This window comes from Hyperolius riggenbachi, chromosome 7 (assembly GCF_040937935.1).
Source record: "Hyperolius riggenbachi isolate aHypRig1 chromosome 7, aHypRig1.pri, whole genome shotgun sequence".
In the NCBI taxonomy this organism is placed as follows: Eukaryota; Metazoa; Chordata; class Amphibia; order Anura; family Hyperoliidae; genus Hyperolius; species Hyperolius riggenbachi.
The window spans coordinates 266,457,707-266,482,891 of record NC_090652.1 but is presented as its reverse complement, the minus strand read 5'-3'; the positions used below and the strand labels follow the sequence as shown (position 1 = coordinate 266,482,891).

The 25,185-nt window shown below is 43.8% G+C and overlaps 1 protein-coding gene and 1 long non-coding RNA gene across 4 annotated transcripts in view; one reads left to right on the top strand and one right to left on the bottom strand.

Annotated features, from left to right (window-relative positions):
- The window catches only part of LOC137525017 (uncharacterized), a 189,245-nt gene that overhangs the window by 21,361 nt on the left and 142,699 nt on the right, over window positions 1-25,185 (bottom strand). The gene's annotated exons all lie outside the window — the stretch shown is intronic.
- ITGB6 (integrin subunit beta 6) overlaps window positions 13,564-25,185 on the top strand; it is a 201,106-nt gene continuing 189,484 nt past the window's right edge. The window contains exon 1 of the mRNA XM_068245647.1: window positions 13,564-13,668. The gene's annotated coding sequence lies outside the window, so the exon portion shown is untranslated. The remainder of the gene's footprint in view (window positions 13,669-25,185) is intronic.

Here is a 25,185-nt window from a genome sequence, read left to right as displayed (position 1 = left end):
GGCACTTCTAACGTGTTGCTAGCTCCTGGGGAAGTACCAGTTTTGAGTGTTCTATGCTGGCTCTTATAGGCCGATTTGAAGCCCGGGGCACTTAAAGAGAACCAGCGATGAAGCACCCTCTTGTATTTTACCTTATAAATCAGTGGGGACATGACAGTAAACACCTAATCTGCTCTTTGTTTCATTGTTCTCTGTTTAATCTGACTGTTACCACCTCTGATAAGAATCCCCGACTGAGCACTCAGTCTAACTTTGCTACAGAAAGATTATAGCTGAGACTGTCTTCTCTGGTGTCTTTTCAAGCCCAAGCCTACCCCCTTGTGGCTCTGCTATAATGACTCAGCTATAATTATTCCCTGCAAAGCCAGACTGAATGCTCAGTCTGGGATTCTTATCACAGCTGATAACAGACACTTTTAGCAGTGAGGATGGAACAGAGAGCATGGTAAGTGTTTTCTCTAATGTTCTTACTGATATATATAGTAAAACACGCAAGGGTGCTTCGTCTCTGGTTCCCTTTAATGTGCAATTCCAGAAATAATCCAATATCCCCAGATTGCGACATCACCATTCGCAGAGACCTTTGTACAATCCTTACTTGCTATGATATGCAAATTGCAAAACTTTCCTGCTCACCTTTAAACTTTGCAGACTCAGTCAGTCCGATTGTATATTGAGAACATCAGGTAGCTGTTTACATGTATAGACTTCAAAGCAATGCAGCACCTTTCAAGAAGTGACAGCAGGACAAAGGAGTGGATCATTATCTATTTAACTGTTTCCTTGCTTGAGGCCGCAGCGTCCAGAGGAAAGTGAATGCAAATGTACTTTACACTGCCATACAGAAAATCAAATTAGCAGCTTCCTTTAGCCAGGTGACCAATTATACCCCGAAGCCAGCTGCCCGACTGGCTTCTTAACATACATACACATACACTGAAATAGTACACAGCAGACAGAAAAATGAAAAACATGGCTTCTGGATTATGTACAATATCACAAATGGCTGCTATATTATTACACCTACTACTCACCTTCCATTACAGGGGCCCCCTTTCACACCCATTAAACAATTTTCACTGATTAGACCCAATGAGGTTGATTCACTAAGAGAAAGAGCGTGAGTAACCTCCTGTTACTCGTGCTATTTTATCAGGGTGCCTTAATTGTTGCTGCGTAGCACGCGTAATCAACCCCAGTGACATGAGCACACGCTATGCTGCTGTATTGCTGTGACAAGTGACATGCAGCCTATTGGGCCAATCAAAGTGTGGGGATCACTTCCTTTAACTACTTAAGGACCGCGCTAATTGAAATCTACGCTCTGTTTTGATGGCTATCTGGCTACCAAGGTGTAGATTTCAATACACCGATGCCGCGAGCTGTATGAGTGGGTCAGGAGCCGATTTCATGACCGGCTCACAGGAACTCTGCCGTCATAGAGACGGCAGAGTGGGTGGCTGAGGTTCCCGATGTGTGGCGTGGACGGCGATTGCGGTGGGTATGTGCGGAGATTCGTTGTTATTCCACCGTTTCTTGTACCAGCGGTCTCTGGTCCTTAAGGGGGTCAGAGATCGCTGGTACTTAAGTGGTTGATGTGACTGGACCCGAACGGTCTCAGGGCGGGAGGAGTGGAGCGGGCGTAAAGTTACTAGCACTCGCTCTACTGCAATACAGCAGCCTAGCGGGCACTCCTGTCACAGGCGCGCTATGCAGCCACTAGCATGCGTAGCGCGCAATTAAGGCCTACTGATGAAATTGTTCTTAGTGAATAAAACCCAATATTTGCAGTTACAACCCTACCTTTTATTTTACAAAGGAAAACAAGCAGAGGAACAGCTCCTTATTTTTGGCAGTAACATTTGAATGCAGGATAGACGGTCTGCAGTTTATCTGACGCGGCATGTTCAGCGGCGCTGTTCTAAGCGGAGATTAACTGAAAATGTACTCTCATATCAGACATACCAGCTATCGGAAGACTTCAAATAAACACAATCACGAGAACAGCTGAACAAATGTAAGCGGAATACCTCTCATGACTGGGGAAATCTCCCGGTGTGAATTTATGTATAGGTCTCCGATGGGCCACACATCAAAGCACAATATGACATTATAGCTGTCAGTGGAAGCACAATAGGATCATTGTGGCAGGTTCTGCTGTCAGAGTACATCGGAGAAGAATGTAAAGGGAACCAGTTATGTTTGAGACAATATTTATTTTATGTGGTACGGGCGCTCCTCACAAAAAATTGGCAGAATTCAGGAATGAATTATATGACCTACGCCCACCGCAATTGATCGCAGCACACAATGGGGGTATCACCTCCCTAAAGAATTAGAAATGTAATGTGTACAGCGCTCCAAGTGCGTGGGATATAGCTGGGATTATGGCTCACTGTACCCTTCTCCTATACTTCAGCAAGATATGTAGAATACAATATCATATGACAATCATGCAACTCATGTTAGATTAAGCACAGTCCAAGATTCCCTTTTCCACACAATCTACTTTAGAGTCCAGCATATAGTTCCCCCAAATCCCAGATTTGCAGTTAGCACACAGTTCCACAGTTAGTAGTTATACTCTCACCGATGTCCAGTGGCTGATAGCAAGATATCAGCATTCACGCTCAGCACAAATACAGGCATCAGGCATCAGCTCTTCTCATCAGCTTCATTCTATATGGGCTCAAACAACACAAGAAAGACACATAGCGTAATCCAGTTACGGCACTACTACTAAGTGACACCCTCTAACAGTGAGCACCTCTGTGCCAACACACACCGCCACCACAGAACTTCAGAACGCTCACCAGATTCAAAGGCTGACTGTTTCCAGATCAGCAAACACGTTTGGGTGTCATTCAGATGCCGCCTTCCGGACTTTAACTTTCCTCCTGCTTTCTCCTTCCTTAAAAACTCAAAACAAATGCCTCCATAGCATAACTCCGATTTTATTAAAACATATAAAATGATAAAAGTTGCACTCACAAGTGTAAAAGGATCATGCGCATATCAAAGTATAAAGGTATAAAACTCGGCCGCTCTCTCCCATCTGCGTGGCCTCAGGAACGGCGGTAGCAGAGACGCAGATGGGAGAGAGCGGCCGAGTTTTATACCTTTATACTTTGATATGCGCATGATCCTTTTACACTTGTGAGTGCAACTTTTATCATTTTATATGTTTTAATAAAATCGGAGTTATGCTATGGAGGCATTTGTTTTGAGTTTTTAAGGAAGGAGAAAGCAGGAGGAAAGTTAAAGTCCGGAAGGCGGCATCTGAATGACACCCAAACGAGTTTGCTGATCTGGAAACAGTCAGCCTTTGAATCTGGTGAGCGTTCTGAAGTTCTGTGGTGGCGGTGTGTGTTGGCACAGAGGTGCTCACTGTTAGAGGGTGTCACTTAGTAGTAGTGCCGTAACTGGATTACGCTATGTGTCTTTCTTGTGTTGTTTGAGCCCATATAGAATGAAGCTGATGAGAAGAGCTGATGCCTGATGCCTGTATTTGTGCTGAGCGTGAATGCTGATATCTTGCTATCAGCCACTGGACATCGGTGAGAGTATAACTACTAACTGTGGAACTGTGTGCTAACTGCAAATCTGGGATTTGGGGGAACTATATGCTGGACTCTAAAGTAGATTGTGTGGAAAAGGGAATCTTGGACTGTGCTTAATCTAACATGAGTTGCATGATTGTCATATGATATTGTATTCTACATATCTTGCTGAAGTATAGGAGAAGGGTACAGTGAGCCATAATCCCAGCTATATCCCACGCACTTGGAGTGCTGTACACATTACATTTCTATGTTTGAGACAAGATCACAGCAAAGACAATACAGAAGACATTTTTACTTACAGTGGTTTGGGCCCCATAGCAATCCTAAAGTAAAGATTGTACAATTTGGTACAGTAGTGGCTGGATAGTGTACAGGTTAAGGGCACCGCCTCTGACACAGGAGACCAGGCTTGAATCCGCATATGTATATGTATGCCACTGGTGAGTTGGGCACTGGTGAGACGAATGACAGCTCACCCTGCTGCCGCTTAAATTCCCAGCGGCGTAAAACACTATTCTTCGCAACTCGGAGGAGAAGTAATTCAGGATCTGGTGATCATCAGAACCCCAAATTACCCGTGTGTGCCCTGCTAGTGCTATAAGGGTGCCCAAGTCAGGCACTACACTGCCGGTCCAAAAGCTATAGAGAGCCTGAGTATACCAAAATATCACAAATTGTATTAATGCCTAATATATTATTAAATACATCAATGATTACGAGTTCATTCGTAATCATTGATGTATTTAATAATATATTAGGCATTAATAAAATTTGTGATATTTTGGTATACTCAGGCACCCTATAGCTTTTGGATTGTTTATTGAATTTTGATAGTTGAGACAGAGTGATCTTTAAAGAGAGTCTGAAGCGAGAATAAATCTCAGGTCAGGGACCCTCGTTTAGCCGCGGGATGGCGGCGTTTTAGCAGGGGCACACATGCCCCTGCTGACTATGAGACAAGAAGCGAGATTTATTCTCCCTTCAGTGTCTCTTTAAAGGTTGATATCCTGCAATATTCTCGTTTTTGTTTTTTACTGCACTGCCGGTACTGAAGCCAGCACCTATTCAGTAAGGGCTCTGAGAGCTTTTTAAAAAACACTCCCATTGACTTACAATAAAATTGGGGGAAAATCACTATTGCTGTAAATTCATGCAATTTCACCACGGTTCTAATGTAAGTGAATGGGAGCGTTTTTTAAAAAGCTTTCAGAAAACGCTGATGGCTAAAAAGAGCTCACAAAAGCACCTATAGTGTCTGAGCCCTAATGAGTCCTTGGGCAAGACTCTCCAAGACCTCGTTAACTTGAGCTAATGCAGATGGCCATGCAATCAGAATACAACACATGCGCATTCATTACAGTAAATAAGTCAGCGTTGCATTTTGCCGAAAATGCGTGGAGCAGTGCGATATCGAGCTCAAATTATCGGACAGCTGCACTTATCTCGCATTCTAGCAAGGTAATGCTTACAATGCTACAGACAGACTACAGCAGAATACGGAGCGAGAACTGCCACGTGTGCAAGCTGGTTTTATAAGGAGGGAGCGGCACAAGAGGCCATATTGCTAACATTCGATGGATATTAGAGAAAGCGAGGGAATTCCAGAAGAATGTCTACTTTTAGTTCACTGAGGAAGGGTCATACCCTATTGCTGAAATTCTTAATTTCTGAACCATTTCATTGGCTCAGACATTGGATCAATGGGGAGCCCCGGTGGGACCTTCCAAGATGCTTTGTGGTGCTCCATTGCATAGTAATTACAGTGACTCCTACACTGTAATTACACCGACGGCAATCGTAGCAAGAGGCGGCGGGTGAATAGCGGCGGTATGTATATCGCTCTGGGGTGGCGGCACAGCTACGTGGGGGACTTCAGAGATGTGCAGTGGTCCGATTAAAGTGAACCTCCGGACTAAAAATCTACTTAGCAGAACTGAAAAGGCTTGGTGTTTCTTTAACAGTTTCACAGCATCAGAACTTTGTTTTTCTTACCAAAGCATCATTTTTAGCTGCATTTTTAGCTAAGCTCCACCCATCAAAGAAAAGAAGCCTGGGCTTTTTTTCCCTGATGCTGTGCAGAGCATGATGTTGTTATTCACGTTGCCTAGCAGCTGGGAGAGGTGCTCAGGACACAGGACAGTTGGAACTGTGTCTCATGCTCCCTGTCACCTCCTTTCAACCAAAAAAAAAAAATGGCTGCCCTCATGAAATCACAAACAGTTGCCTGTTCTTTTAAAACAGTGCGGGTAAGAGATTATATTACCTATCTGTTTTTCAATTAACATAACTAATGTAACTTAATGACAGTATGTTTGTTTAGGCTGGAGTTCCTCTTTAAAGGAGGCCCCAAGATGCAGCGGCGGCTGCTCGGTGGGTGTGCGCATATCTCTGAAGGACAGCACCACAGCGTAAAACCTTGCTCCCCATTGCTCATAACATGGGAGCATCGCTCAGGCTTTCGCCTGAGAAATGCTCCCTAATGAACGGCCATTGCGCAAAGGAAATCAGCAATAGGATTTTTCGGTAATCCTTGTGCGATGGCAAGGTGACAAGTAACTCGCATCTGCAAGCTACTTATTACCTGGAATAGAATATGGCCCAAAGACTACCCAGCAAGGTCAGGATGAACCAGAACACTTAGGGGTGTGTAAGGGGCTACAATGGACCAAAAAGCCCTGTTACTAAATGTTATGGAAAACAAAAAAAGTTTGCCTTCTTACCATTTTTAACGAGGCAAACCTTTGGTTTTTCATAGCATTTATTGACCAACATACTGATTGGGAAATTATATGAACTGATTGGGAAAGGGTATTGGCACTGATGGGCCCTTTCAGACAGGCACAGCAGGCTGCAAGCTTACATAAGAACATGTTTTATTGTTTGCGTCGCATAGGTCAAAGTGGAATATCAATTGCTGAAGAACTGATACTTTTACAAAAAACTGCCAACTGTAAGCATAGAGAATGCATGGAGTGCTTTGCCTCTGAGCACTTGAATAGAAAAAAATCATAAAACAAAGCTGATCCTACATTAGGATAATTAGGGCGACCGTGCACTAAATGATACAAACAGTGTATAAAATAGATGGTATCTGTACATATCAAATAATGCGACAAAGTGAACCCCAGGTGAAAATAAACAATTGTATTTATCCTCCTACTGCCTAAAAATTAACTCTTTCAGGCAGCAAAATAAAGCAAGTAAAACAGCCTGGTTATGAATGTTTTGCACTGTACATACACATGTTTATCTCATGTCACATGTTGCCTCGGGCCAAATTTTAACAGGATTTAAAGTGAACCCGAGGTGAAAAAAACTGATGAGATAAATAATTATATTTATCCTCCTACTCATTTTTTTATATAGATTTAAACATTTACAAAGTAGATTGAATATTTTACTGTCACTAATCAGTGGCAGCCTATTAAGTGTTCGTAAATAAATACATGAACTATTCACCTTTTTGTATCTCCCTCTGCTCTCAGAAGTTGTATTCTGCCAGGAAAACTTTTATGGCTATAATTAGCTTATCAGTGATGTTTACTATATTCCCGACAAGCTACTGACAAGACAGAAGCTGTCACTTCCATGCCTAGAAATTAACTCTTTCAGGCAACAAAATAAAACAAGTAAAACAGCCTGGTTATTAATGTTCTGTACTATACATACTTGTTTATCTCATTGGGTCGCGTCGCCTCAGGTACACTTCAAGGCTCGTACACACGTGCAACTATAACGCCCATCTATTTTCCAAACTTGCTTTGTTAGACTATAGTGGGGTGTGCATACGCATAGCAAACAACTAGACGATGCGACTGATAACAGTTACCCGATCAAACCAGCGTTTCAACTCACACGACTGTTCGACAGATATGAGTTGGTGGTTCAGTTGGTTGGTGCGTGGAATATACAAGTCGTGTAATCGCTTGATCATGTGGTCGGTCATGTTGTCGGGTTGGCCGTGCAGGTTGTTGAACGTGTGTACAAGCCTTTCCAGTGATCAGTAAGAAGTATAGTGATTTGATGCTCTCTGTTTGATTGGTGCTGATTTGATCTATTGAACAAATCCTCCAGATAAACTGTTCATTTGTATTATTTCGTGCATGACTGCCCTCACACAAATGGCAGATTTCAGGCCAGCCTAATCACACTGGAATTTGGCTCCATGGCTGGGTTCCTCTATGGCTATGAGGATTAGGAAATAGGTGCTTTCCTGCTAAGCTGTGTAGGAATGCAGGGATCTCAAGGACATTGCTCAGGGCGGAGATCCATAATCTGCCCAACTGGCATCATCATCAGGAGATCAGCAATGCCAGCCTGCATGTTCCACATATAGTGTGCGGTAAATATGGTAACATGAAAGTCCATAGACGTTCATTTTAACATTATAGCACTTCTGCACACATTTTTCTGCATTAATTTTCCGCACACCAAGTGTGTTTCTATGCAAGAAAATGTGTGCGTTTTCTCAAGGCAGCTAATGTAATTGATAGAGAAAACTGACAAAATGTGCAGAATTATCCTGCAAAATGTCAGTTTTTGTTTTTCTGTGCACGAAAAACACATTAAGTGAACAAGCCCATTGATTAACATGAATTCTCAGTTTTTCTGTGCAGAAAACACACACGAAAACAGTCAAGTGTGTCCCATGCCTAAGACAACAACAGTGAGTTGCTGTACAATGCAATTCAACTCATGGCAACTGACTAAAGACAGTATTTATCTGTTGCTGTTTTTATCCCTGTTGAAAACATATCCTTTCAGGACAAAACATGAAAAAAATTCTTTCAGCTGGGAATACTGACAGCAATAAAAACCCAAAAGAGGTTCCAACCTCCTTGTCCAATATCCCAAACCAATATAAATGTTTAACCTGCAGTTGTGCTTCTAACAGTTCATTAATGCAATTATAATGATTTCTTCCACTAGGTGGCAGCAGTGGGGAATAGTAATTGGGTGTGAAATGCAGATGATCAGTGAGGTGATTATAAGTTTGAGTGGATGCTAATGTAATCTTAAAGTGGCAATACACTTATAGATTTGCAGCAGATTTGACAGATAGATTTCTGTCAGATGCCTGTCAAGTCGAATCTGACAGGAATGTATCTGTGTGCCACACACTAGGCACAGATTTCCAATAGATTTCAGAATGAATGGATCTAAATGCATTATTGCACCATTAAGGTAGCCATACACTGGTCGATTTGCCATCAGATTTGACCAACTGACAGACCCCTATCTGATCGAATCTGATCAGAGAGGGATCGTATGGCTACCTTTACTGCAAACAGATTGTGAACCGATTTCAGCCTGAAACCGTTCACAATCTGTTGTGGTGGTGGTGGTGCTGCTGCCGCTCCCCCCGCCCGCATACATTACCTGCTCCGCCGGCGCGACTCCAGTCCCCAGGTCACCGCTGCTCCGTCTCCGCTCTGGTCTCCGGCCCTGGCATGCTTCCTGCCCGGCAGGAAGTTTAAACAGTAGAGCGCCCTCTACTGTTTAAACTTCCTGCCGGGCAGGAGGAACTGAAGCATGCCGGAGACCAGCGCGGACACGGAGCAGCGGTGACCGGGCGTAGACGTGCCGGTGGAGCAGGTAATGTATGCGGCTCTATTGCGTCGGTCGTCGGGTACTCGAACGCCGCTAGCGACGCGCTCCCTACCCGCGGACGATCGACGCAAATTTTCCGCACGGAGCGATCGACGGGATCGGACAAAAAGGATCGAAATTCGGCGTGTAGCGCGAACGATTGGCAGCAGATTCGATCCCAGTGATCGAATCTGCTGTCGAAACGGCGGCGAATCGGGCCAGTGTATGGCCACCTTTAGATCCAATGCAACTCTATGGGCCATCGATCTGCTGCCAGCAGCAGATCGACCTAGATTTTCCATCCTGTCAGATAGATCAAATCGATCGAAATCGATCGCAAATCAATCGATTGGCTGATTTGAAAGTATCCATTTTATATTATTATTCTATCGAATTGATTGATGGATGGCTGAAATCGACCAGTGTATGGGCCCCTTTACACGCAAATCGGGTGGAGGAATTGAATGAAGCCCAAGGTGGGTTAGATTGCCTCCTCCTGAGTGTCCAGATTCTATTCGCTGTCTTCAGAGTCCCTCACATTCCCCGCCCCCAGCGATGGTCTAAGGTCATTGACCCTTTAAAGGGCCACTATCTTGAAAAATGTTTACATTTAAAATGCATGTGTATGCACATTTATTAACCAGTTCGGCCTATCTGGACGAGCTTACTCGTTCAGATAGGCACTGCTGCTGCCGCCACATGGTGCACCCACATACATTTTTAATTAAACAATTCTATTATTTTACATTTAAAATTAGCAGTTTCCCTCCCACACCAAAAATTACCCACATACATTTTTTATTAAAAAAATAAATAAATAAAAAAATACAATAAAAAAAAAACACAACATAAATAGTAACCCAAGGTTCTGAACTTTTTAAATATGCATGTCAAGAGAGTATGTTATTATATTATTTAAAATTATAAGCTTATAAATAGTGATGGACGCAAATTGAAAAAATGCACCTTTATTTCTAAATAAAATATCGGCACTATAAATTGTGATAGGGACATCATTTAAACAGTGTAATAACCGGGACAGATGGGCAAATAAAATACATGAGTCTTAATTACAGTAGCATATATTGATTTCAAACTATAATGGCCAAAAACTGAGAAATAATGAATTTTTTTCATTTCTTTCTTAAGCTTCCTGTTAAAATGGATTTAGAAAAAAATTATTCTTAGCAAAATGTACTACCCAAAGAAAGCCTAATTAGTGGCGAAAAAAACAAGATATAGATCAATTAATTGTGATAAGTAGCAATAAAGTTATTGGCGAATGAATGGGAGGTGAACGTTGCTCGGATGCATGAGGTTTTCGACACTGCGGTGCTGAACCGGTTAATTGTACATTCGTTCTACTGTAGAGTAAAACCCGCTGTAATTTATTTTTTCCTATGTCGCTGTCACTTATAAAAACCTGTAAAACTCTGACAGATCTTGCAGGTTTTGGACTAGTCCATCTCCTCATGGGGTGTTTTAAAGAGAACCCGAGGTGTGTTTAAAGAATGTTATCTGCATACAGAGGCTGGATCTGCCTATACAGCCCAGCCTCTGTTGCTATCCCAAACCCCACTAAGGTCCCCCTGCACTCTGCAATCCCTCATAAATCACAGCCATGCTGTGAGGCTGTGTTTACATCTGTAGTGTCAGTCTCAGCTGCTCCCCCACCTCCTGCATAGCTCCGGTCCCTGCCCCTGTCCCTTCCCTCCAATCAGCATGGAGGAAAGGGATGCAGGCGGGGACTGGAGTTCTGCAGGAGGCGGGGAGAGCAGCAGACTGACACTATAGAGATAAACACAGCCAGCTCTGACAAGCTGTTTGTCAGCAGCATGGCTGTGATTTATGAGGGATTGCAGAGTGCAGGGGGACCTTAGGGGGGTTTGGGATAGCAACAGAGGCTGGGCTGTATAGGCAGATCCAGCCTCTGTATGCAGATAATATTCTTCAAACCCACCTCGGGTTCTCTTTAAGGGTTTTCTTTATTTTCAAAAGCACTAACTGAACGCCAGCTGCTCGGTCCAACTGCCAAAATACAGCCCTCGTTATCCAGAAATCAGGCAACCGGAAGTCTCAACTAACCAGCATGCCTGAGAGCTAACGGGGACCTCTTTTGGGGAGCTCTCTGTGGGTGCTGGCAGGCAGGAATATACAATGGCTTCAGAGATGCGTAGCAGCCTCCCTCTATCTCCCCGCGGGCTCTAAGCGGCTTCTGGCATCTGTGTATGGAAGCCGGAGTGTCACATGACCTGATGTGTACCAGCTGACACCCCAGATTCCTCCAGATACTGGGGACTGTGCTGTAGTGTGCAAACAAGTAGGGAGGATGACTGGCATCTTTGTATAGATCCTTTCCAGGGATTGCTTTTGTAATAAAGGAGATACTGAGAATCTCCTATGAGAAGATGGACTATTCCAAAACCATGCACGTTAACCAGCCGGGCGGTATGGACGAGCTCAGCTTGTCCATCACCGCCGGAGGTCGCCGCTCAGGCCCTGCTGGGCCGATTTTAGTGAAATAAAAAGCAGCACACGCAGCCGGCACTTTGCCAGCCGCGTGTGCTGCCTGATCGCCGCCGCTCTGCGGCGATCCGCCGCGAGCAGCGGCGAAAGAGGGTCCCCCCAGCCGCCTGAGCCCAGCGTAGCCGGAACAAAAAGTTCCGGCCAGCGCTAAGGGCTGGATCGGAGGCGGCTGACGTCAGGATGTCGGCTGACGTCCATGACGTCACTCCTCTCATCGCTATCGCGACGATGTAAGCAAAACAAGGAAGGCCGCTCATTGCGGCCTTCCTTGTTTATTCTGGGCGCCGGAGGCGATCAGAAGAACGCCTCCGGAGCGCCCTCTAGTGGGCTTTCATGCAGCCAACTTTCAGTTGGCTGCATGAAATAGTTTTTTTTTTATTTAAAAAAAACCCTCCCGCAGCTGCCCTGGCGATCTTAATAGAACGCCAGGGTGGTTAAATAAGGGCGCAAGGAAAAAAGGGCAATGAAAACAATGTTTTCTATTGTTTCTATATCTTACTTTATCTCCATTAGAATAATACTGTAAATATGTTAAAATAACTGTGTTAAAAAGGTGCGGGGTAAAGCCAAATTTTCAAAATAATATATAGAACAATGTTTTTATTTCATGTGCATCTCCGTTAGATTAATAAATATGGTAAAATAACAGTATTAGAAGGGCATGGGATATAGCTGAAATAAGCGTAAAGATAAATACCGTTGTATACTGCGTGCCAAATGAACACGGACAAATATTTAGAAAGGAAATGACGATAGTAAAACATTGGTAAATATTACCAATATTTTACTACAGCTAAACCTAATCCTACTCTTACACAGAACCCTCCTCCTTCAGATGCCTAACCCTAAAACCCCCTTCCTGACGCCTAACCCTAAAACCCCCTTCCTGACGCCTAACCCTAAAACCCCCTTCTTCCTGGAATCTAACCCTAAATCCACCTTTCCTGATGCCTGACTTCAATCCCCCCCCCCTTCTTGATGCGGAACCCTAACCCCCCCCCCCCCTTCTGACGCCTAACCCTAAGAACCCCCCTTCCTGACCCCTAACCCTAACTCCCTTCCTTTGCCACAAATAACAAATTCAAAAAACAATACATTTCTATAAAAAAATTAAAATCAATAATTTACAAAATGATAATTCTCAAAATGGATTTTAAAACAATAATTTTCAATCCAATAATTCTCAAAACAAAAAATTTCAGTTTAACTGGGTCAGCGCCCACTATTTTTTGGGCATCCAAATTTCTGCTTTTGGCGCCCAATAGCCAATATTTTTCATTATCGCCTATGGGGCGCCCAAAAACTCTATTTGCTGCAGGTGCCCAAATTTCCTGCTTCCTCCAAAACCTATCAGGTCTATCAGATTGTTACTGCCTGCTGTAAGTGACAGTAACATAGGAGAAAAGTAACTTATAGCGCATTGTAGAATGCGCTATCAGTTACTTGTAGAACTCTGGTAGAAGTGCACTTCTCATACACATGTATTTAAAATTGTTCAATGTTTTAAAAAATAGTGATCCTTTAACACATTGTTGCATGGATGGACCCTCTATGGCTGTGCCTGACCCATCACTGTCAAGCCAGGCCCTTCTCCTCCCTAAAAGTGGGGGAGGGAGATAGCGGGGCTCAAAGGAGACTGTTACACACAACCTCAGAATAAGACATACTTTGACATAACTTTGCCATTTGTCAGGTTGTGGTTAGCACACATTTTCTAGTCTAATTTTAACTGAGCATTTGGCCCCATGCAGCAGGCACTCTCTGATTCACTTGTACTTGATCCATCCCCGTACGACTAAAATGATGGGCTTTATCACAGAGTCACTCACAAGTGAATTAAAATTAATCTGCTTTTTATCTCGACTCTTAGTAGCTGACCGTGATTAATCTGCCCGCATCAAGGTCGGATAAATGATTAGGCAGCGAAAGGAGACGTTCAGAATGGATTTGCTGCAGAATTGGAGCCTTTTCTGATAGAGGAAGCTGAGAGGTAAGCTGGCTGCTGTGACTTTCCCTGGTGTGCCTGTTGTGGTGGCGGGATAGCTGTGAGGGGAAGGCTGCAGCCAATCAGAATGCAGAAGAGACTTCTGCAACTGAGCGCAGCAAATGACAGACAGAATGTAACTGGCTGTTATGGGCTAAAATAATTTTTATTTTTACCTCAAGTTATTTTGTGAAACCCAGTTACTATTTCAGAACAAAATCTTGTGATATGATATGAAAAGTTAGCTTAAAAGTAAACCGTGTTTTAATCGTATTAATAATTACTTTTTTAAAAAATTTAACACACCCAATAATATTTTTTTTTGTTTTGTTTCCTGAGCATGTCATTTTGAAGAGGGTAGTAGTAGTAGTAGTAGTAGTAGCAGTAGCAGTAGCAGTCATACTGGCAGTTCTCTACTTAAGTTGTAACTCAAGTTACAACATTTCAATATTTTTTTTTTGTATTACATATTTTTCTTCTAAATCTTACAGTATTGTATACACTGTTATGGGTAGTTTAAAGCACATTAAAAGCAGATTGAAAACAACAAAAAAACACATTTTATACTACCGTATATGTCCAAAAGAAAAACATTTATCCGCGTTTCACCATGTTTAAGGCCTCGTTCACATCAGGGCTGTTTCTGTGCGCTTTCCACAGCGCACTGCCCTGTGCGATCAGCAAGGTATTGATTTTCCCCTGTAACTAACTGTAGCTGGTTCACATCTATGCGCTGCGCTGAGCAGCGTTACAAAAACGTAGTGTTGCATGCATTCCTGTGCGCTGAGCTGTAAAGCGCACATCAATGCAAGTGAATGGGTGCGCTTTTTTAGCGCACAGAAGCGCGTACAAGCGCATAAAAGCGCATGCGTTTTTTTACCCCTAATTGAAGAAAAAAATACATTTACATACAAAAACAAAGCTTTATAAACAACTGCTTCTGCTACAGTAAGAAAAACGTGTTTTAAAGAAGCGCAGCGCAACGCACAGAAACGCGAACTAAAGCACGCACAAGCGCATGCGTTTTTTTACCACGCGCTTTCACACGTTTTTCAGCGCAGCAGATGAGAACGAGGCCTAACACAGGACTCAACTATCGAATAAATTCATCTTACAGCCTCCCGGAACAAAACCTGTTTGTGAGTAGGGGACGCCCCATAATAGTACTGCAATAAGAGTACAGACAGTCCCCACTTACAAACCACTCACACTACAATTTATCATACATACGAAGTTGTTGTTATTACATATTTTTGTTGTTACACGTGACAGTATTCTAGAAACTGTTGTAAGTAGTTTAAAACAAGTTAAAAGCATGTTGAAAACTACAGAAAAAAACATAATTTTAACTATATGTCCAAATGCAGAGTTGTCCGAAAGTAAGACATTTATCCATGTTTCATCGTTATAGAACACGTTTCTACTTACAAACATACACAACTTACTTCCGAAATGTAAGCTGTTTGTAAGTTGGGGATCGGCTGTAGTTATTGTTATATTTTTGGTTAGTAATCATAATTATTAGTGCTAGTACTACTTCAATAACAATCATTATTTTTATTATAATTTGCATTAGATATAATAGAAGTGGAAGAAAAGTAGATGTAATAGTATTTTAGTAGCAGTTGTGGTACCATTGCTATTATTGTTGGTATTAGTAGGAGCAATACTATTATTGTTAGTAGGAGCATTATTGTTATTATTATTTGAAGTAGCTGTAATCATGGCAGCAGTAACATCCCTGTTACACTTAGTAGGAGAAAAGTGTTGCTTACTATTAGCAGTATAAGGAATAGCAATATAATTGCTTTTTGTTATTATTATTCATTGCACTAGTATTAGCAATACAAGTGGAATTAGTACCGTATATTCCGGCGTATAAGACGACTGGGCGTATAAGACGACCCCCCAACTTTTCCAGTTAAAATATAGAGTTTGGGATATACTCGCCGTATAAGACTACCCCTCTTCCAATGCACACCAAATTAAAATAAAAATTTAAAAATCCTGTACTGGTGCTGTGTATGAACAGATACTGGTGCTGTACTGTATGTGTTACCCAGTATATAACAGTGTATAGTCAATTGACTTGTTGCATTGGTCAACTCTCCTTAAGTAGACTGGTCAGCTGAGCTCTCCTTGTCTACCTGTTTATTAGAGCGGTATGGAAGAATAGATTGCGTCCCCTTAGCAGGGAGATCTGAGAGGTGGTAACAGGATAGAGCGTATCGCCCGGCATAAATGACACCCGGCGTATAAGACGACCCCCAACTTTTCAGAAGATTTTGAAGGGTTAAAAAGTAGTCTTATACGCAGGAATATACAGTAGTTGTAATTGCATTGCTATTTATATTAGTATTGTTATTATTCGTATTACAGTAGTAGTAGTAATATCATTATTATTATTAATACAGTAGAATCTCATTATAGTAAACTTTATCCCCAGGTCCCAGCCAATGCGTCTGTATAATTATATAGTGTATTACCAATTCTGATAAAGTAAACATCTGATTTAGTACTCTAGTAGTAGTATGTTATTAGTCTTCGTCATAATAGTACAGGAATTGTTATTAGTTGCATAATTTTTTTATTATATTATTATTATTACCAATGCTTTAAGAGGAACTGTAGTCAAAATAACAATTAAAAAATAGTTTTTTTTTTACAATATTCATTGATAAATTATTTAGTCAGCGTTTTCCTTTCTTTCTTCTCCCTGATTACCGTAACTGTTTGACATTTATCACAGGTGGCAACATGTGTAGTACCGGCAGGTGATCTCTGCAGAATGTTTGTTTACTGAGAGTTCTAAAGCCAGTACAAAAGATCTCTGGTCTCCCAGAATGCAAGGAGATTTAGGTGTGTGTGTGTGTGTGTGTGTGTGTGTGTGTGTGTGTGTGTGTGTGTGGTGGGGGCGGGGGGAATCGGGCAAAGCAATGTTACTAAGTTTAGTGAATCTGCCCCATGGTCCTGTACTTACTTGGAATATCCAATCAAATACAGTCACTCATATCCCCTGAATTGACTGAATGCTTGGAGTCCGCTCTGGTTCACATTATATCGCCTGTAGTAAATTGCCCTAAGTCTCTACAGCGTCACTGCTTTCTATATGAAGTTATTAGGAGTCATACAGTTCATATCGTCCAGTAACATGACAGTGCTAACCCTTCCACAGAATGAGTAAATAAGTAGCTCTGTTATAGTATCACAGCTGTCAGTCTGTCAACAAATCAATCCTCAGCCCAGATAACAGGAGAGTGTGGCCATACACCAGACGGCAGCCGAACGACCATCTGATTCCATTATTATAATCGAATGAAAATCCGTGCCGCCAAGGGCGTGGCCGATTGACGATGCGACCAATTTCGGACATATTGCAAGTTGTAGGGCTGACATGCTCGATTGCGTGCACGGCGATAACGGCGTGTGATATCGGGATGAACGATGAACACAACGGAACCCGTGCAGTATACTTTACCTGTCAGTGTACGCTGCTGGCTACGTGATCTGCCCACATACACACATCCCACATGGTTGCCGGCGTATACGTGGGCGTGTGTGGCATTTTACACTGGGATGGACAGCACAGGGGCGGCGGATGCGACGTCACAAGGCCGATTCCCAAGATATTTCATGCAGAAATCGATCGAGAATCGGCCTGTGGTGTATGGGCAGCTGACAGATCTCTCTCCAATCAGATTTGGTCAGAGGGAGAGCTGTCTCTTGGTTGGTACATCGTCTGATCTGGGCACCTCAAGTTCACTGCAATCTTTACAAAAGTAATGTGTCACACTTCTCTCACCACAGGTAATAGGCTTTCCAGTACACCACAGAGCCAAGCTACAAGATGTACAACCTCATACACTTGCTCAGTCACTGATACTGGTGGCTCCAAAGCATTTACCAACCCCTGACCTCTTCCTCTGCTTTATTCCACTCTTGCTTTTCTTTATCTTTTCATAGTATAAAGTAGCTTGTATTACATTTATATTGTTATTTATCTATTCTGCAAACAATGATGCAGAACAATGCCTAAGTGTAATGCCTGTACAACACCAAGCTATTTCCTGTTCATTTTTGGGTTGAACCAATAATTTCCGACAGGTCCTGATCGGATTTCCAATAGTTTTTCTAATCAATTTTGTACAGAAGTGATAGAGAATCGATCAGAAATCAGATCGGATTAGTCAGAAATTGTCGACGCAAAATCTGACATGAAATTGCATGGTGTGTACCAGGCAAAAGACACAAACTGTAGTTTATCAGGCATGGACCTCTAAATCCATTGTCTGACATTTGTATTACAAAAAAAAAGCTAATTGAAATCTATGCCCTGTTTTGATGCTGATCTGGCTGGCATGGCGTAGATTTCAATACACCGACGCCACGTGTTCTCGCCGCTTGCGTCAAGAACCAACGACCTACCGTTGTCTGCCCACCGCAGCTCACTCGCTCTGCCGTCTCTATGACCCTGTGAGCAGGTCAGGAGCCGATTTCATTGGCTCCTGACCTTGCCTATCAGCGTAAGCAACTCCCATTGGCTTACATTGATAGACACGGTCAGGAGCCAATGAAAGCAGCTCCTGACCGGCTCATAGAAACTCTGCAGTCATAGAGACGGCAGAGTGGGTGGCTGAGGTTCCCGGCATGTGGTGTGGATGGCGGTTGTGATGGGCGTCTATGGCAATTCGTTGGTGTTCTGCCGTTTCTGGTACCATCGGTCTCTGATCCTCAAGGGGGCAGATACCGCTGGTACTTCAGTAGTTAAAGAGAATCTGTATTGTTAAAATCGCACAAAAGTAAACATACCAGTGCGTTAGGGGACATCTCCTATTACCCTCTGACACAATTTCGCCGCTCCTCGCCGCATTAAAAGTGGTTAAAAACAGTTTTAAAAAGTTTGTTTATAAACAAACAAAATGGCCACCAAAACAGGAAGTAGGTTGATGTACAGTATGTCCACACATAGAAAATACATCCATACACAAGCAGGCTGTATACACCCTTCCTTTTGAATCTCAAGAGATCATTTGTGTGTTTCTTTCCCCCTGTTCTCATGCACTGAAGTTTCAGGCTGCTCGTTTCTTCCTGCAAACAGCTTTGCCCTTGTCTGTAATTCTTCAGTATGTGAAAGCCCAGCCAGCTCAGAGGACGATTTATCCAGCTTGCAAAAGATAAGAGAGAAGAGAGAAGCTGCTCTAATCCTAAATAACACACAGGCAGTGTGCATAGAGGGGCCTGGAAGGGGGAGTTCATAGTAGAACCACAACACTGAAGAACTTGGCAGCCTTCCAGACACAGGCTGACAAGTCTGAGGGCTCGTTCCCACTATCGCGAATCTGCATGCGTCCAACGCATGCAGATCCGCACATGTAATGCAAGTGGATGGGCCTGTTTCCACTGTAGCGTTGTTGAGGTGCGTTTTTTTCAGCGTGAAAAAAACGCACAAAAGAGCCAACGATTTCGCCTGCGTCGGGAATCCGTGCGAATCGCCGCTAATGTATTTAATAGTAAAAACGCATGCGTTTGTTACATGCGTTTTTACCCGCGATTTCGCGTGCGATTTCGCACCTTTTTAAATTTTATTTAGCCCTGGCAGTGTCATGGTTAATTTCGCATGGCACCCTGCCATGCGAAATCGCATGCGAAATCGCGGGTAAAAACGCATGCGGAAACTCATCCGCATGCGTTTTTACAAGCGTCGGAATGCGGCCGAAATCGCGTCGCAACAGTGGGAACGAGCCCTGACAGGGGAAAGATACATTGATTTATTACAGAGACAGTGATAGTATAAAGTGCTGCAGTAAGCCAGATCACATTAGAATAGCTTTTTGAACTTGTAGGATGATAAAAAACAGGATGCAATTTTTGTTACGGAGTCTCTTTAAAGGTCATTAGGGCGACACTGCGAGGACTGGCACTGTGCCGATATGTACAGCCATAGCTGATCACGGTGCACTGCCAAGGGAGACACGCACGCCTCGGCCCTTGAGACTTACAAACTAAATTAATCACCAATTTATGTTTAATATTTCACTTCAGTTGTACTTTAACATCATAATCCTATGTATGAGGGATCTTGTGCAATTAGCACAACCTGTGTTACTTAGGTACGATGCATGTTGCTAATCTAGCACACATATACTACTAGTGCAACGCACGTTAGTCTAGCAAAACACATTACCTAGGTAACGGAGGTTGCCCTATTTGTGCTACTCATGCTATTTAACTGGCATAAATAGCAATAAAGCTACTATGCGCTGTCTGCATACACCAATTTTAATGTTGCTTCATCACTATACTCCATAGTCTTAGCAACCTCATATTTTATACATGAAGCAGGGTAACGTCAGTAGCATAAGTGTCACTGCTGTAATCCAACACAAAGGGGGTAAGAGGAGCCCAGGAGTGTATAAAACAAATACAAATACAAGGGTAAAAGGGGGAGGTGGTTTACCTCAATAATGACAAATTCCTATATATAATGAATTTTTAATATGCACAGGCAACGAGTTTTGTGGGTTTCTGCCCACTTCCTCAGGCCAAATAAAGTGCCAAAGGGTTTGAAAAGCCAGGAGTGCCCTTTTGCTTGTTTCCCTCCTTGTGAGGGCTAAGTCTGGTCATCACGTGGCTAATGCCACATGTCAGAATCTTACTGCTGTTTTTCAAGAGTGCGACCATCACCACCCTCTCTGGGGACCCGAGTGGAGCCGGGATTGTGCATCTCCACCTGCTTCCAGTGGTTGGTTGCTCCCTAGGCAACCTCCTTTTGTATTCATTTTGCCTAATTTTCATTTTTCTATACGGTACTTTGTGATGTACTGCGCCATTTGGGCTCCTGTTGTCTTGTGTTTTCTTCTACGGGTGCATTGCTCAGCCTTCCACACAGTACTGTTGTAACCCATAACATGTATATGCAGCTGACTCACTCTTTAAGTCTAACCTTCCTGCTTTCGAAACACAGAGTCCAATCATTACAAATGCATGTTTGTGGCTGCTCTGTAAGCATTTCGTTCACAGAAAGAGTTCTTCCTTTACATTTCATTGGGTTTACACTATGCGGCCACTGAGTTTAGATGTAAGCAATGCTTAGCCATCTTGTGTTACTGTCGGAATCATCTACAAAGGGTTTGCTGAGTCGTAGGTGTACACAATGCCGTACTATGCCCGGCTGTGGTATGACTACAACCCCTGAGAAGCATGTCATTACTGCTGCTTGTAAATCACTCATGGTGGATACGTAATGGTCTCTCCCATCATCGACTGTCCAGCCACAGCAGGTGTTCAGTTACTCATCATGTAACAAGTGGCGGGAGATAATGCCCACTCTTCCCATGTGTGCTTTCATGGTGGAGGATCTCTGCGGAGTCACCAGAACTTCAAGAGTTTCTTTCCTGATTGATGGCAACTCCTACTCCTGGCCCTTGTCTGTGCAAGTGCTGCTGCTTTATGCGTTGTTATGCTTCTTACATTGAGAACCACATGAAGGTTATGTGCCCATTTATGTGTGCTGTAGTCACAGTGAGGCATACTTTATGAAATGTAACTGCCAGTAGTAGAAAGGATAAACACAAGATATATCTTTCTTTGTGGACCAGGGAAACCATAGGGCAGCTGAGCTGAGAGACATAAAAAGACAATACAGAATCACCGTCTACCTAGTAGAAACGAAAACCATGGGGATATGACAGCTAGCATGATAAACTCTTATACCTGCCTGAAATGCTACCATACATTTCAGCTAACTGAAATGAAAAAATTGATAACTTTAATATGCATCGCAACTCTCAACTTTACCACATCTCCACTCATGCCCCCACCACACAACCAAATATGCACATCTCCAGTCTCTGCTTTATCCCCCCCACCCCCCACACCTGACGCTCATGCCTCCATCACACCTCCAGCCTTAACTTCACCACACCCCCACTCATGCCTCCATCACATCTACAACTCATGCCTCCATCACACCTCCCGTCTTACCTTCACTACACCTCTACTGATACCTCCAGTCTCAACTTCACCACATCTCCACATATGCCTCTGTCATACCTTAAGTCTCAACTTCACCGCTCCTCCACTCATGCCTCCACCACACCTCCAGTCTCACCTTCACCACACCTCCACTCATGCCTCCACCACACCTCCAGTCTCACCTTCACCACACCTCCACTCATGCCTCCACCACACCTCCAGTCTCACCTTCACCACACCTCCAGTCTCACCTTCACCACACCTCCACTCATGTCTCCATCACACCTTCCACACATGCATCTATCGCACCTCCAGTCTCAAATTCACCACACCTCCACATATGCCTCTGTCACATCTCCAGTCTCAACTTTACCAAACCTCCACTCATGCTCCCACCACACCTCCACTCATGCCTCCAGTACACCACTACTCATGCCTTCATCACACCAGTCTCAACTTCATCATACCTCCAGACATGCCTCCATCACACCTCCAATCTCAGCTTCATCACAACTCCAGTCTCTACTTCACCACACCCCCACTCATGCCTCCATCACACCTCCAGTCTAGCGCTCACCACATATCAAATCACACCCTTGCCTCAACACCAATCATGTCACCACCACAGCTCAAGTCACACTACAACCACACTACCTATACCACCACTGCCACATCTTATTTTATTATTTTAGTATTTATATAGCGCCGACATATTATGCAGCGCTGTACAGAGTACATTGTCACTTGTCACTAACTGTCCCTCAGAGGGGCTCACAATCTAATCCCTACCGTAGTCTTAGGTCTATGTATCGTGTAGTCAGTGGCGGCTCCAGGAAATTTTTTTAGGGGGTGCTATGCAGGTGCTGGACCAATTCCCAGGGGAGCTGACGACCTGCGGCGTGCTTTGCGCGCCGCGGCAAAAAATGGGTGTGGCTAAAACCTGCGGCGCGCAGAGCGCGCCGCGGCGCAAAAATGGGCGTGGTCATGACCGGATGAGGGCGGGGCTAACTGAAATTTAAAGTGAACCCAGGGTGAGAGTGATATGGTGGCTGCCATATTTATTTCCTTTTAAACAATACTAGTTGCCTGGCAGCCCTGCTGATCTATTTGGCTGTAGTAGTGAACTGAATTACACCAGAAACAAGCCATGCAGCTAATCTTGTCAGTTCTGACAATATTGTCAGAAACCCCTGACCTGCTGCATGCTTGTTCAGGGTCTATGGTTGAAAGAATAAGAGGCAGAGGACCAGCACGGCAGCCAGGTAACTGGTATTGCTTAAAGGGAGATAAATATGGCAGCCTCAATATTATTCTCACCTCGGGTTCCCTTTAAAAGTGCAACGCAAAGACAGAGGGCCCAAGTTTTGGTGACCCTTTTCCCAGAAAATTCACATAATTGTGCAGGTTTTCTCAAGAAAATACACGTAATGTGAGCAGATTTTAACAAAAAACACGTCCAATGACCCCAATATGCACAATCGTTATCAGATATGACCCCAATATGCACAATCGGTAGCAGATATGACCCCAATATGCACAATCGGTAGCAGATATGGTCCCAATATGCACAATCGGTGGCAGATATGGTCCCAATATGCACAATCGGTGGCAGATATGGTCCCAATATGCACAATCGGTGGCAGATATGGTCCCAATATGCACAATCGGTGGCAGATATGGTCCCAATATGCACAATCGGTGGCAGATATGGTCCCAATATGCACAATCGGTGGCAGATATGGTCCCAATATGCACAATCGGTGGCAGATATGGTCCCAATATGCACAATCGGTGGCAGATATGGTCCCAATATGCACAATCGGTGGCAGATATGGTCCCAATATGCACAATCGGTGGCAGATATGGTCCCAATATGCACAATCGGTGGCAGATATGGTCCCAATATGCACAATCGGTGGCAGATATGGTCCCAATATGCACAATCGGTGGCAGATATGGTCCCAATATGCACAATCGGTGGCAGATATGGTCCCAATATGCACAATCGGTGGCAGATATGGTCCCAATATGCACAATCGGTGGCAGATATGGTCCCAATATGCACAATCGGTGGCAGATATGGTCCCAATATGCACAATCGGTGGCAGATATGGTCCCAATATGCACAATCGGTGGCAGATATGGTCCCAATATGCACAATCGGTGGCAGATATGGTCCCAATATGCACAATCGGTGGCAGATATGGTCCCAATATGCACAATCGGTGGCAGATATGGTCCCAATATGCACAATCGGTGGCAGATATGGTCCCAATATGCACAATCGGTGGCAGATATGGTCCCAATATGCACAATCGGTGGCAGATATGGTCCCAATATGCACAATCGGTGGCAGATATGGCCCCAATATGCACAATCGGTGGCAGATATGGCCCCAATATGCACAATCGGTGGCAGATATGGCCCCAATATGCACAATCGGTGGCAGATATGACCCCAATATGCACAATCGGTGGCAGATATGGCCCCAATATGCACAATCATTATCAGATATGGCCCCAATATGCACAATCGGTAGCAGATATGACCCCAATATGCACAATCGGTAGCAGATATGACCCCAATATGCACAATCGGTAGCAGATATGACCCCAATATGCACAATCGGTAGCAGATATGACCCCAATATGCACAATCGGTAGCAGATATGACCCCAATATGCACAATCGGTAGCAGATATGACCCCAATATGCACAATCGGTAGCAGATATGACCCCAATATGCACAATCGGTAGCAGATATGACCCCAATATGCACAATCGGTAGCAGATATGACCCCAATATGCACAATCGGTAGCAGATATGACCCCAATATGCACAATCGGTAGCAGATATGACCCCAATATGCACAATCCGTAGCAGATATGACCCCAATATGCACAATCCGTAGCAGATATGACCCCAATATGCACAATCCGTAGCAGATATGACCCCAATATGCACAATCCGTAGCAGAAATGACCCCAATATGCACAATCGGTAGCAGAAATGACCCCAATATGCACAATCGGTAGCAGAAATGACCCCAATATGCACAATCGGTAGCAGAAATGACCCCAATATGCACAATCGGTAGCAGATATGACCCCAATATGCACAATCCGTAGCAGATATGACCCCAATATGCACAATCCGTAGCAGATATGACCCCAATATGCACAATCCGTAGCAGATATGACCCCAATATGCACAATCCGTAGCAGATATGACCCCAATATGCACAATCAGCATCACCTGAAAAAGAAAAGAAAAACCCATTTACTCACCTACAGCCAGAAGACCTTCTTTCCCGACCTCCTGTCCCGAGTCCCGACCTCATTGTGGCGCGCAGCGCCCGCGATCCTCTTCCTTCCCGACGTCACGACGAGACTTCCTGCCTGCATGCATTGCAGAGAGCAGGGCTACGGGAAAATGGCCGCCCGAAGCCATGCACTGCAGACTCGAAGTCTGCAGAACAGGGCTCCGGGCGGCCATCTTACCGTAGCCCTGCCTGCTGCTCCGTGCTGCCGCTGTGTGAACTGACTTGGC